Raw genomic sequence first — 15,817 nt, forward strand, 5'->3', positions numbered from 1 at the left:
GAACCACTTTATAAATATTCATATTATTAGTACTCATAATTAGTCACTCAGGGAATGAAACTTGAACAAATGTTGAGTTGTTGGAGAATTCATGACACATTTTTGCATAGAAAAGCACTATGACTTTACCAACAGTCCAATAACTGGACTGTAGCACTACAATAAGCATGAGTGTAAATCACAAAGTGTTGGAAACTGAGTTTCAGGTTTTGTAGTGGCTCAGTTGCTAGAGTGCACATGTTACCATGCATGAAACCTGGGTTCAAGCCCACATTTCTCACTTGTAGGAGGAAAACTTTCCGAGAGGTACAGCAGTGCTGCAGGTGTCTCTCATTCCCCCCCCATAAAAAATAGAAATTTAACAAATGAGCTACTTCCAAATTTAGTTATTCAAATCAACCTTGAAAGCAACCATTTTATTTGCTCACTATTTTGTTTCATGAAAAAATCAGAAAGGGTTTGACAGAAGGGTTTTCTTTAATCTATGTGGTTTCAGCTGGGAGGACTATACCCAGGATGAGTTTTGTCATTCACACTTACAACCTCCTTGTTTCTCTCCACCTACATCTCATTTTCCTTGGCCTTTCCATATTACTTGGGATCCTTGAAAACATGGCCGTCTCAGGTAGTTGGATTCCTTAAGTAGCAGCTGACTTGCTCCAGGGTAAGTTTTCCAGGGGCAGGTATGCCTATTGCAGATCTTTTAAATACCTAAGTATAGACTCTGGCACAGCAGCATTTGTGCAAATTTTAATTGTAACAAGAGGTCAAGACATATCCAAGTTCAAGGGAAAGAAATACAGACCTTCCCCCAACCCCTACACCTGTCAGTAGGAGAACATCAAAACATGTGTAGCCATCTATTCCACCAATGTTATTGAGGTATATTAACAACAAGTTTCATATATATATATATAATGCCCACCATATGATTTGGTATATTTATACATTGTGACTTATTTGCCACAATCAAGTTAATTTAATATAGCCATCATCTCACATAGCTCTTCTTTTCTTAATTGTTTTTACTACCACTGGGTTTATCTCTAGTTCTTAATACTTGCACTATGAATCCTCTGCTTCCAGAGGGCATTTTATCTTTCCTTTTTTCTATTATTTGTAGGACAGAGAGAAATTGAGAAGGGAGAAGCAGAGAGAAAAGGAAGGAGGGAGGAAGGGAGAGAGAGAGTGACAACCTGCCACACTACTTCACCACTTGTGAAACTTCTCCCCTGCAGGTGGAGACCAGGGGCTTGAACACAGGCCCTTAAACGAGGTAATGTGTGCACTCTACCAGGTACACCAACACCTGACCCCCACACAGTTACTTTTTTATTGAGGTAATATTGCTTTATAAGAGTGCAAGTTTTGTATTAGTTTATTTGTGATGTTGTTGCAGAAAACAAAGGGCAATTAACTGCAACTCTTTGATCAGCAAATAATCCAAATGCCACAGAGCTGTGGGAGAGAAACTCAAGTTTATTCACACTAGTGGGTTTAGACTGAGCTTGTGCTTCATAGAATTCTAAGCCCCAACAAAGGGAAAGTACAGCTTTCTATGGGGGCTACTGAATGAGAGCAAAAGCATAGTTACAGAAGCCAAACATAGGAAAGTTAGAGGGATGGGGGTTCCTATCTTCTACCCATAGCTCAAGGGCTAAGAGCTGGTTCCTGGGTTACTGTTAGCTCTTCTAGGATAATTTAGTATAGGTGGTGGTGGTGGGGGGGTTAGGTTAGCCTCAGGATTTAAAGGGACAGGACTTAAAGGAGACTGAGGTCCTGGAAGCATTCAATGTCTTTCTTTTACTGATTTTTTTCCTTTTCAATGTGAATACTTAAAATCTAGTCCTAAGAAAGTTTAGTACACAGTATAATTACTAACTATAGTCATCATACTGTATGCTAGTTTTGTAATTCAATTTATAACTGAACATTTTTACCCTTTGACTTACACCTTCCCATTTCTCTCACCCTCCAGCACCTGTTATAACCACTGTTGTCTTCTCTGCTTCTATGAATTCAATTTGTAAAAAGTTCATATATTCAAAAATTTCCTATTTCATATATTTGTACCACACATCCATACTATTCAATATTTGTCATGTTTCACTTAACATAATGCTTCCGAATTTATCCAGGTGTTTCAGATGGCAAAGATTCCTTCTTTTTAAGTCTGAATAATGTGTGTGACATTTTCTTTACCCATTTATTCCTCTATGCATACTTAGGTAGTTTCAATATTCTGGCAATTATGAATAATGTAGGGAACATGATAGTGTAGCTATCTCTTTGAGACAGTAATTTTGTTTCCTTCAAGTATATACCCAGAAGTAGGATTGCTGGATCATATGGTAGCTCTAATTTTGATTTTAAAAAGTGGTTTAACATTTTTTTTTTACAAAATATCTGACTTCATACCCACACATGATTTTCACATACTTTAAAATATTTATTTATTTAGTGGATAGAGACAGAGAGAAATTGAGAGGAAAGGGGGAGATAGAGAGGAAGAGAGAAAGAGACACCTGTAGCGCTACTTCACCTTTTATGAAACTTCCCCCCTGCAGTGACAGGGGAGGGGGGCTTAAACCCCAATCCTTGCTCATTACAAGGTGCACTTTGGCAGATGTACTACCACCTGGCACCTGATTTATGTATTTTTGATTTAAAAAACCCTCTCTCTCATACTGTTTTCTGTAATGCATGTGCCAATTTTTAGTTTCACCAACAATACCAATAACTCCTCATCAACATTTGTTATTTCCTATCTTTACATATAATAGCCATCATAACAGGATTTAGATGATAGCTCATTAATAGTTTTCATTTACATTGTCCTTCTGGTTAGAGATGCTGAACATCTTTTCATATACCTGCTGCTTATTTGTAACAACTTTTTGGAAAACTATCTTTTCAGGTCCTCTTCTGATTTCAATCTAATAATTTTTGTTTGCTATTAAGTCGTATGGATTCCATATATAGATGACATTATATGATACTAGCTCTTATGAATATATAAGTTTCACAGATAGTTTTACCCATTTTAACCATTTATTAGGTTACTTTTCATTGGTGGTTTTCTTTGCTGTGCAGTTTTTTTTATTTGTTAAAATTATTTGTTTATTTTTTTGCTTTTGCTGTTTATGCTGTTTGTGACAGCAAAATAATTGCTAACACTAATGTCAAGGAACTTCTTGTGTTTTCTTTTAAAAAGTGTACAGCTTCAGGTATTATGTTAAATCTTTAGTCATTTGAGTTAATTTTTGTTTACATAAGAGGGGTTCAATTTCATTTAACATTTCATTGAGATTTTGCAGCTATAATTCTCAAGAGGAGAACACTTGTAACTATGAGGAAATAGGCTTCCTCACATATTGCTATAGTTTATTTAATTTTTTTTCTATTTTTCCTTTATTGAGGGATTAATGTTTTACATTCGACAGTAAATACAATAGTTTGTACATGCATAACATTTCTTAGTTTTCCACATAACAATACAACCCCCTACTAGGTCCTCTGTCATCCTTTTCCAGGACCTTTTCATTCTTATATATGTGGAAAAATCTTGTTTTACTGACACTATTTATTGAATATACTAGTCTTTTTTCATTATTTATTCTAGGATAAATTGACAGATTGGTTGACCATATATAGGTGAATTTAATTCTGAATTATATACTGTATATAATTATTGTGCCAATAGAATACTGTTTAACTACTATAGCATTGAAATATAGTTAAAATCAAAGTATGATGCCTCCATTTTTTTTCTCAATATTATTTTAGATATTCAGATTTTTCTTTGGTTCCATACTGATTATAGCATTTCCCCCTCTATTTCTGTGAGAAATGTGTTTGTGATTTGAAAGATATTACACTGACTCTTATTTGGGACACTGCAAAAGTATCCATTATTCCAATCCAAGAACATGATATCTTTACATTTATTTGTGTCTTTTAAAATTGTTTTGAAGATATTCACGTCCAAATCCCCAGAACCTGTGAATATGTTGTTTCCATGGCAAAAAAAACTTTGCTGGTGTAGTTGAATTAAGGATTTTGAGATGGGGTAGAATACCCTGGAATATCTGGGCTCTAAATGTAATTTAAAGGGTCCTTTTTAGGGGGTGGCAGAAAGTAAATAATAATAATAATACTGGTAGATATTATGCTGCTGGCTTTGAAAATGGAGGAAACTGGGGAGGAATATAAGTACTTCTAGAAGTTGGAAAAGACAAAGGTATGAATTTTTAGACATTTCAGAAGGAAAACAGTCCTGTTGACATCTTAATTTTATCTCCACTAGAAGCTATTTTACATTTTTAGTCCTTTAGTCTATCTATAAGATAGAGCAGGAAACTAACATAATTGGAAGGAGATTAAAATGGTGTTAAGTGGAATTTGAATCTTTTTGCATTCTTTCATTTTTTTTTATATGGCTGCGTATCTAATTAAAGTTAGTTCTTAAAAAGAACTAAATAAATGTATAAAAGACATACAAAACATGTATTTATATATTCTTTTTAAATTTTTTTTTCTTTTCTCCAGGGTTATTGCTGGGCTCGGTGCCTGCACCATGAATCCACCGCTCCCTGAAGGCATTTTTCCCCCTTTGTTGCCCTTGTTGTAGCCTCGCTGTAGCTATTATTATTGCCATTGTTGATGTCGTTTGTTATTGGATAAGACAGAGAGAAATGGAGAGAGGAGGGGAAGACAGAGAGGGGGAAAGACACCTGCAGACCTGCTTCACCACCTGTGAAGCGACCCCCCTGCAGGTGGGGAGCCAGGGGCTAGAACCAGGATCCTTAAATTGGTCCTTGCGCTTTGAGCCACACCCACTGCGCCACCGCCAGACCCCCGTATTTATATATTCTAAACACTATATCAAGTTAACTAATTCACTGTTTTTTTCCTCAGACACAAGGAGTAATAATTCTAATGGAATTTGCTCTGTGCTTTCAGTTGCCTCCTCCTTTTTGTTTACTCCTTCGTGAAGGAGGGAAGTAAAGGAAGACAATTCTCTATTGTGAGAAAAGTTTGTTAAATTCAGGCTTTTAAAGGAAATTGTTGATTGTACAGGAAGAACCTTAAGGGCTGGGGAAACAGCATAATGGTTATGCAAAAGACTTTCATGCCTGAGGCTCCTAGGTCCCAGGCTCAGTCTCCAGCATCACTATAAACCAGAGCTGAGTAGTGCTCTGGTCTTGCTCTGAGTCTTTCTTTCTGAACCTTTCTCTCATTAAAATAAGTAAAGTATTTAAAGCCTGGGGAGACACCATACTGGTTATGCAAATGCCTGAGGCTTCAAGGTCCCAGATTCAGTCCCCAACACCACTATAAACCAGAGCTGAGCAGTATTGTAGTCTCTCTCTCTTTGTCATTAAAATCAGTCAATTAACTAATTAATTAAAAAAGGAAGAACCATGTGTCCCAGGTATGGGAGATCCCCAGATGAGTGAGGGGAAAAGATGATCCTAAATTGCCTACCAGATAACTACTAACTCTGGCTGAACCTCCACAGATCAGTAACTCAAACTGTACTTTAATTAATTAATTAAGTAATCTTAATTAGTTGATTTTTGTCAGGTGGTTAATGGTTTGCAGTAAAAACAGTTGTTGATATATGAGTGAAATTTCTCAATATTCTGCAAAATGCTTTCAGCCCCAGCTTTGGTGCAATACACCAAACCCAGTCTAAGGTTTACTTTGTGTTTCCCCTTTAGTATTACTATCTCCTCAAAGTCTTCTTCATCGTACAAATTGCTGATGCCAAAAATATAGAAATAATTTAGTAATTGTTTTCCAAATTAGAGCATAATGCACATTATTTACTGAAGTTTAAATGGGAAAAAAGTTGTACCTACCATCCCCTATGTAAATTTAGACAAATCTCTTACATGCTTTTGTTTCATGATCTTTATCTGCAAAAATTTATGTTTCTCTTACAGAACTAGAACTTCGAATGCAGAGATGGTAAGTGACCTTTCTAAGATAATGTATACTGACAAGTCAGTATAAGAAGAGCAAGTCAGTATAAGAAGAGCACAAGCAAGTCAGTATAAGAAGAGTTTACAGTAAATAGTCCAATATGTGAATAAGTGTTTTGGTGTCAGTGCTTCCTTTGCTTGCTTCTTTTTCCAAAGAGAAGACATACATACCCTTCCCTAATCCAATGCTCCTCACTGGTACTGAGAATAAAATCCTACCCCAGGCCTTCCTCCTACTCTACGATCCCTGAATTGATGAACTGGTTGGTCTAACAAATCATAAAGGTTTCTTTTTAAAGACAAAAGAAGGCAAGGATCAGTGGGGACTGAGAAAAATAGATTTCTCCTAGCCAGTGTTCTGGATGTTGACTGCAAATGGAATCAAGTGGGGAGGTGATGTTCGGGGCCCACTATTCAAAGATTCTGACTTAATTTCTTTGGGTTGCTACACTGGCATCAATTAGCTTACACAGGCTTCTAGGTTATTCTAATGTCCGGCTCAAGGCTGAGAATTATCACTCTATTCTATGTTCATCTTTAAAGAAAAAAAAGCTAAACCTTCAAATTCACTATCTTGCAGGTTTACAGCTTAAAGTTTCTATAATTCCAAGTAGAACATACAAACCCACCAACTAGATTTGACATTTTATATTTCCTGAATAGTGAATGCCATCTATTATGTTACCAAGTTTCAACTGAGATGTAATCCATCATTTTTTAAATTACTTATTTTGCTTCTTATCAATGTTTCTGAGATCCTATTTAAAAAAAAACATTGAGGGGTTAATGATTTACAGTATATTCTTGAACACATAGGCACAGTCTCTTATCTCCCTTTGATTGGTGTCTAGGGATACAACAGTATCCCAATCCCAATATCTCTTTATCCTCTCCCTATCAATACTCCACACCCAATCCAAATAGTACAGTTTGTTTTCCCTTACTGTTCATTAATCTTAAATTTCATCTATAAGTGAGATCATTTGGTTTTGGTCTTTCTCTTTCTGGCTTGTCTCACTCAACATGATACCTTTGAATTCGACCACAATATTGCAGAGGAGATGACCCCTCCTTATTTTTTTTAAATTTTATTTTATTTTATTTATTTATTCCCTTTTGTTGCCCTTGTTGTTTTATTGTTGTAGTTATTATTGATGTCGTTGTTGTTGGATAGGACAGAGAGAAATGGAGAGAGGAGGGGAAGACAGAGAGGGGGAGAGAAAGACTTCACCTGCAGACCTGCTTCACCATCTGTGAAGGGACCTGTCTGCAGGTGGGGAGCTGGGGGCTCGAACTGGGATCCTGACTCCGGTCCTTGAGCTTAGCGCCACCTGTGCTTAACCCGTTGTGCTACAGCCCGACTCCCGACCCCTCCTTATTTTTAACAGCTGCGTAGTACTCCATTGTGTATATCTACTATAACTTCCTTAGGAATTCATCTATCTTTGGACATCCAGGTTGCTTTCAAGTTTGGGCTATTACAGGCTGGGCTTCTATGAACATTGGTGTGGATAGGTCTTTTCAGATAGGTGTTTTTGTTTTCCCTGGGTAGATCCCTAGGAGAGAGATTGCTGGGTCATAAGGTAGATCCATTTTTAGAATTATGAATCTCCAGACTATTTTTCAAAGGGACTGGATGAATTTACATTCCGATCAGCAGTGTAGGAGGGTCGCTTTCTGCCCCGGCCAGCGGGGCGGTGAACACGGGCTAGGAACCTAAGGACCTGGAATGACAGGGACAAGAGACACGAAAGAACGACAGCAAGACAGGTTTCTGATCAAGCTGCAAAATTTTATTGTGTTCACAGGCATTATAAGGCTTTGGGAAAGGGGGGGGGATGCTGGAGGAGGAAGAGGGGAAGCAAACTTCAAAGTGGAATGTTCCTTGCAACAAACAATGGCCGAAACCATGTTTATTACCACAACTATGTATTGTGTCACTTGATTTTCTGATAAATGGTTTACCTGAGGGGAAATGGCCTGCCCAAATAAAACTTGTCTCGAGGGCTTCCATTGTTTCAAGCAGAGAAATGGCTTCTGGCAACTTTCCCTTCACAGCCTCTACAACGGTTGTTGTTCCTGTCTTTTCCAATGTATGGTATTCTCATACATGTGAAGTGGTATCTCATTGTTTTTATTTATGTTTCCCTATCGTCAGAGATTTTGAACATTTGTTTCATATGTCTATTATTGGCCCTTTAGATCCCTTCTTCTTCTTCTTCTTCTTCTTCTTCTCCTCCTCCTCCTCCTCCTCCTCCTCCTCCTCCTCCTCCTCCTCCTTCTTCTTCTTCTTTCTCCAGGATTATTGCTGGAGAAAGAAGTGCCAGCACTATGAATCCACTGCTCCTAGCAGCCATTGTTTCCTCTCCTCTCTCTCTCTCTCTCTTTCTCTTCCTTTTTTAATTGAATAGAGACAGAAATTGAGGGGTGGGGTAGATAGGGAGAAATAAAGATGGACACTTGCAGACCTACTTCGTTGCTTGTGAAGATCCCCCTGCAGGTGGGGAGCCAGGGATTCAAACCCATGGGTCCCTGTACTTAGCACTTTGTGCACTCAGCAGGGTATACCACCACCAGGCCCCCAAAATCTCTTCTTTGGAGAAGTTTCTGCCCATATCTCTCCCCCCCCGAATCCCATTGCCATTTTTCAGTATGGTTGTTTGCAGTCTTATTGAATTTATGTGAGTTCTTTGTTTATTTTGGTTATAAGTCCTCTGTCTGATTTATGCCACAGATTTTTCTCCCACTCCATGTTGTATGGTGATTACTTTTGTTGTGCAGATGCTTTTCAGTTTGATATGGTCCCACTGGTCTATTTTTCCATTTGTTTTCTTTGCAGTTGGATTTGAATCTGTGAGCATACTTCCAAAACTTATATGGAAGAGAGTTATGCCTATGTTCCTGTAAGAATTTTATGAATTCGGGAGTCGGGCTGTAGCACAGCGGGTTAAGCGCAGGTGGCGCAAAGCACAGGACTGGCATAAGGATCCCGGTTCGAACCCCAGCTCCCCACCTGCAGGGGAGTCGCTTCACAGGCGGTGAAGCAGGTCTGCAGGTGTCTATCTTTCTCTCTTCCTCTCTGTTTTCCCCTCCTCTCTCCATTTCTCTCTGTCCTATCCAACAACGACAACAACAATAATAACTACAACAATAAAACAACAAGGGCAACAAAAGGGAATAAATAAATAAAATAAATATTTAAAAAAAAAGAATTTTATGAATTCTAGTCTAACTTCTAAACCTTTGATCCATTTGTAGTTAACTTTTGTCTATGATGAAATTTGGCAGTTCAGTTTCATTGTTGTGCATATTTCTACCCAATTTTTGAAGCCCTATTTTTTAAAAATATATTTTATTTATTTATTTTCCCCTTTTATTGCCTTTTTTATTGTTGTTGTAGTTATTATTGTTGTTATTGATGTCGTCATTGTTAGATAAGACAGAGAGAAATGGAGAGAGGAGAGGAAGACAGAGAGGGGGAGAGAAAGACGCCTGCAGGCCTGCTTCACCGCTTGTGAAGCGACTCCCCTGCAGGTGGGGAGCCGGGGGCTTGAACTGGGATCCTTCTGCTGGTCCTTGCGCTTTTCGCCACATGTGCTTAACCCGCTGTGCTACCACCAGACTCCCGAAGTCCTATTTTTATCTAATTTATTTGTTAGCTTTCCATCATGGGTTTTAATTTATATTTTTTCAACTTTAATACTAAAACAAATATTCACACTATGTTGAGTGAATGTTGATTTACAGAACTCTTGTCAGGAAATGTGCTAACACTTATGTTAAGTGTTAGTACATCTCCACCAAACCATCATCCTTTTCACCACAGGGTCTTACATACCCAACCTATCTTAGTGCTCCTCCTTCCCCACTTCTGAGTCTCTGAGATTCTTGCTCTCTCTTCATTTAGTAAAACTTTCTTTATTCTGAAGTCATAGGGGTGAAGGAGAGTTTTATGTTAATCTAGTTCTCTTTATCACTTTTTTTTCTTTATGGGGGAGCTAATCATTTACAGACAACAGTAAAATACAGTATTTTGTACATGTGTAATATTTTTCAGTTTTCCACATAACAATTCAACCCCCTCTAGGTCCTCCTCTTCTATCATGTTCCAGGACCTGAACACCCCCACTCCCAACCCCAGAGCCTTTTACTTTGGTGCAATACACCAAACCCAGTCCAAGTTCTGCTTTGTCTTTTCCTTTTGATCTTATTTTTCAACTTCTGTCTATGAGTGACATCATGCCATATTCATCCTTCCCTTTCTGACTTAAGGAGAGATCTCATTTTAAAGTAAAAATAAACCTCTATAAAAAGATGAATTGCATAAAATGGCTATAAAAGGGCAAACATCAAATTTACATTCTAATAAATATATATGAGTGTGAATATGTAGAATTGATAAAAACATCACCTGTGGAAGTTAGGGTGAGGGAGATAGAACAGTTGAAGCTCATTAGACTTGGATCCCTGTGGTTCCAGGTTCAATTTCTAGCACAACTATATGCCAGAGTTGAGTAGTGTAGTGTTCTGGTCTCTCATCTCCCTACCCCCCCATGAAAACAAATAAATTCTTAGGAAAGGAATTGCTAACAGAGTTTTTGATCAGGCACTCTAATTGTATAGAGTCATTGTTATATATTTGAACAATAAGAACTACAAAAGCCTGTTTATTGTTCATAGTAGAATTAATACAATAAATCTTTTACATTTTGTGTTTATTGTAGGAAAGGGAAAGTAAATATATATATGAATTATTGGGAACCATGGTTATCCCTTTAAGGAAATAGAAACATACAAATATAAAACAGGAAAAGGAGGAAAACCTCATCTTATTACATGTGAATAAGAAGGATCAGTTTCAACAATAGTATAAAAATTCCTAAGTTTCTCCATTGGAAAAGTTTGGCAGCAATGCTATTCTAGTAATATTGAACATATCTTGTTATTTCATTCTTACTATTCTCCGAAAGTAGAGAATGTTCCTTGGAGAAGTTCATCATTCTCAGTCTGGAACAGGTGAAGTAGCATGTGAAACTGGGACATTTCATTGTGCCAGAAAGCAGTAATATAGTTGTAAAAATTTGAGACAATTCTTTTTAAATTTTTTTATATTTACTTATTTATTTTCCCTTTTTGTTGCCCCTTTTTTAAAATTTTGTTGTAGTTGTTGTTGTTATTGATGTCATCATTGTTAGCTTTAGCTGTTACTGGTTTTACATAATTTGTTACATATATATAATTAAAGGTTTATTTTTATTTTCTTAAAATATTTATTTATTCACTTTTGTTGCCCTTGTTTTATTGTTGTTGTTACTGATATCATTGTTGTTGCATAGGACAGAAAGAAATGGAGAGAGGAGGGGAAGACAGAGAGGGGGAGAGATAGACACCTGCAGACCTACTTCACCACTTGTGAAGCGGCTCCTCTGCAGGTGGGGAGCCTAGGGCTTGGACTTGGATCCTTACGCAGGTCCTTGCACTTTGCGCCACTTAACCACTGCGCTACCGCCCGACTCCCAATTCAAGACAATTCTAAAGGTCATAGGATTTGAGTGTCGGGCTGAGCTTCATTGACGGGAGACAGATGACTCATTGAGCTGTATGCAGTATCTCTTTATTCATGCAGGACGCAGCACAATCTCAGCCGAGCTAAACTAAACTAAAAACTACTACCCTAAAACGTACAATGCTGTCCTTATATACTTTCCAAGTAGGGTGTTGACCTAGCACGTTATGATTGGGCCATCCTCAATTGCTATCGAACAGGCCATGGCCAGTGCGCTGCTATGTTCCATCGCTGGGGAGCCAGAGACGACCCGAACTGCCCCTGCGGCTACAGACAGACTATGACCCACATAGTCAACGACTGCCACCTCTCCAGATTCAAAGGAGGTCTCGAAACTTTACATCAGGCTCAACCTGATGCTGTTGACTTGCTACGGAAGAAGGGCAAATGCTAGAAGAAGAAGTAGGGTGTAAACAGGATGTGACGTAGAGAGGGTGGAGAGAAAAGCCACTGGTGAAAATCAGGGTGTGACAAGGAGAGGGGGCGGAGCAGGCGAGAATTCTACCACTGAACCACCAATGCCCTGGAGGGAGGGTGGTGCTTTATGTAAATATAAAAGTGATTTATGTAAATAGACTGCAGTTTTGAGTGGGATCAAACCAATCCCTATACAGGCATACCCATGCTTGGTTAGGCAGAAGCCAGGGGGAGCTGGCATACACTTGAGTAGACATTTCTTTAAAATAGATATATAAATGGCAAATAAGTACCTGAAAGAATGCTTAATGCTGTTACTAATTGGGAAATCACTTCCACTAGGATAAGTATAACCTAAATAATGGAAACTAAGTGTTGACAAGGACAGAGAAGTGAAACTCTGATGCATTGCTGGTGGGATATAATGATGTAGCCACTTGTGAATATATTCTGATGTTTCTTCCAAAAGATAAATATAGAACTACCATATGACCCAGAAACTCAACTCCTTTGTGTTTATCCAAGAGAATAAAAAACAAACGTTCACATAAAAATATACACAAATGTCCATAGCGGCATTATTGATAACATATTGCTAAAAAGCAGAAACAACCTAAATGACCATTAATGAATGGATGAATAAACAAAATGTGATGCACTTATACAGTGAAATACTGTTAGTTATAGAAAAGAATCAAATGCAAATCCATGGTACAACATGGACAATTGTTATAAACATTATGGCAAATAAAAAGCCACCTGTTGTATTATTATATGAAATATTCATTTATTTTTATTTTATTTTATTTTATTTTATTTTATTTATTTATTCCCTTTTGTTGCCCTTGTTGTTTTATTGTTGTAGTTATTATTGTTGTTGGATAGGACAGAGAGAAATGGAGAGAGGAGGGGAAGACAGAGAGGAGGAGAGAAAGACACCTGCAGACCTGCTTCACCGCCTGTGAAGCGACTCCTCTGCAGGTGGGGAGCCGGAGTTCGAACCGGGATCCTTATGCTGGTCCTTGTGCTTTGCGTCACCTGCGCTTAACCCGCTGCGCTACAGTCCGACTCCCTGAAATACTCATTTATATGACATACTCAGAACAGGTAAACCTGTTTATAGAAAGAAAATTGATTATTGCTTGTGCCAAGCATTCTATCTCTGTGTATGTTTTCTGCTTTGTAGCAGAAGCATTAAGGATCCCTACCAAAAGTCCTGGGGGTAAGGAGACATATTTCAGGTGGAGCAAACAGAACTTTCTGGAGTGTTTAAAATATTTTAATTTCCCCATTCCTGCTGCAACCTCCCCCTCCAAAGGTAAACTCTCCCCCATGCTTTGCCTTATTTGGACTTGTATAGGTAGTGGAACAGTTGTTCACTCCATTTTCAAGTATGCATACACTTTTCCTGTTTGCATGTTATCACTCTCTCTCTCTCTCTCTCTCTTTTCCCCTTTGAATTACAGTGTCTTTTAGTTGATTCCTTTTTCTCTTACCTGTCCTTAAATTAGGACAATCTGTTTGTATTCTGTCTGAGAATCACTTAGTTTTTCAAGCCAGGTAGTTTTCCCCAGGATATCTATCCATATCCTATTTCTCACTATATTATATTAGCCATATCTCCTGTTTTTGTTTTTTTTTTTTACTTCTGAGATCCAGGTCTAATAATGCTACTGACTAGTAAACATCTTCACCTGTATAAGAAAAGTCAGCACCCTGAAGACAAAGTTGACAAATGAAAATCATTCTCTATTCTCCCTTGACTTTGAAGCTTTTTTCTTCACTGAACAAAAACCACTGTATAAACAATTACCAAAACAGAATTTGAAATATCCCTTAGACATGTTATATTAATATTGCTCTTTATCAGTCTGTGTTGAATATATAATGCTTGTGTCCACTTTGTTGCTGCCAAACAAACATATCTACATATTAGGAAGACATAATGTAGAAGTTACGTTGTCACATATAATGTAGAAGTTAAGAAACTAGCCTCTGAAATCAAATAGAAACAAAGATTTCACCTTTGAGCCATTTGCCCTTACTTTTAGCTTCCATGCTGTGAGAAAACATGTGGGAAGACCACATGGAAAGCCAAAATAAGAAGAGTAGCATCAAACACTAGATAGCTAAGTGTGTTAGCCTTTAAATGATACCAGCCCCCAAATTTCGAGTCTCCCAGCTCCATGTTGGAAATTTAACATAAGCTGTTCTTCTTTTTCCCAATCTAGTTTCCTGACTCATAAATCTTTGAGCATAATAAATGGTTATTTTGGAGTTATTTGTTATATAACCATAGTAGGTGGAAAGTGCTTCTTAACTATTTACTGTTTTTGGACTTGGAGTGGAAATTACAGGTAGTGAAGGTAGACTATACGTTTTCAGATACAGTAGGTATTCCTACTGAAACGTAAACTACAAAAATTCTCTGTCACCACTCAAATATTTATAAGCAGAGAAACTGAAGTTATTACAATATATTTTCACATTTATTTTTTAATTCTTTTAAAAATTCTGTCCTTATTTATTGTATAGAGATAGCCAGAAATCGAGAGAGAAGGGGGGTGTAGGGAGAGAGAAAGAGAAACACCTGTAGCACTACTTGTGAAGCTTCCCCCCTGCAGGCAGGGACCCGCACTTGAACCTGGTCGGGTCCTTGCACATTATAACATGTGTACTCAACCAGGTGTGCCACCACCGGACCCCTCAAATTTATTTAATTAGTTGTTCTCCTACCAGAGTTATTGCTGGGGCTCGGTATCAGCACAATTATTCTATCATTTCTGAAGGTCATTTTTCCCTTTTTCTTTGATACAGGATGAGAGGCATAGAGAAGTAGAGAAGGAGAGAGAGAGAGAGAGAGAGAGAGAGAGAGAGGAAGAAAAGTAAAGACCTGCTCTAACAGTGTGAGACTTCCCCTGTGAAAATGTGAAAATGGAGACTGGGAGTTTGAAAATAAGTCTTCAGACATGGTACTACATGAACCCTACTGGGTGTGCCACCATGCCTGTATATATAATCTTGAGAAAAAAAATAAATGCTTAAAATTTTGGTTCAAATGACCATGTCTTTTGGTATATTCAAGAATAAAATAAATATATTATTTTTAATAAACAGAGATTTCAGCAGGACAGGTGGCAATGTTGGAATATAAAGTTAAAGTTTAGGATATAAGCCTTTCAGTATTTTACTGATGACTGTAGAGATGAATGGAAATGTAAAGAAGTTTTTGTTTGTTTGTCCACAGAGGGCCGGCCATGAGGGGTGGGGTAGAAAATAAAGCAGCAGGAATTGGGGTAATGAATTAGGAAGCACTTTCTGACTGTAAGAACTGTGAAATACTGAATGTTATAATAATATTTAAATGTATGCTTATATAGCTTTCTTTTTAAGTGAAGAATTACTCTGCAGTTCCATAAATTAGGAATTCTGTATATTGCCTATAAAGACTTTATTAACAAAAATACTTGTAGGTGAGGGTGTCATTGCTCAATATATTTTTATGATAGTCATCTGTACCCACCCTTGGGTTGTTGTACAAATCAAAGGAAATAATGAATCCTTGATGCACAATATACATGAAGAAGCGTAGGAATGGAATCAGAATGGTTGTGGTCTGAAAGCTTAAATATATCGATTCGTAATTCATTGTTCTTAAAAACATCATGGATGTCTTCTTGCATAATTTTATTTATAATTTCCTTGTTATTTAAAAGATAGAGAGCATGATGCTTGTTGAAGCAGCCTGCTCTTTTGGTGAACAGATGCCATTGTTGAGAGGGTCTTCAGATCACATCCCATTTTTTCCCCCTAAGACTTCCAAGTATTAGTCTTTCTTCTGCCTCCT

This window comes from Erinaceus europaeus, chromosome X (assembly GCF_950295315.1).
Source record: "Erinaceus europaeus chromosome X, mEriEur2.1, whole genome shotgun sequence".
NCBI lineage: Eukaryota > Metazoa > Chordata > Mammalia > Eulipotyphla > Erinaceidae > Erinaceus > Erinaceus europaeus.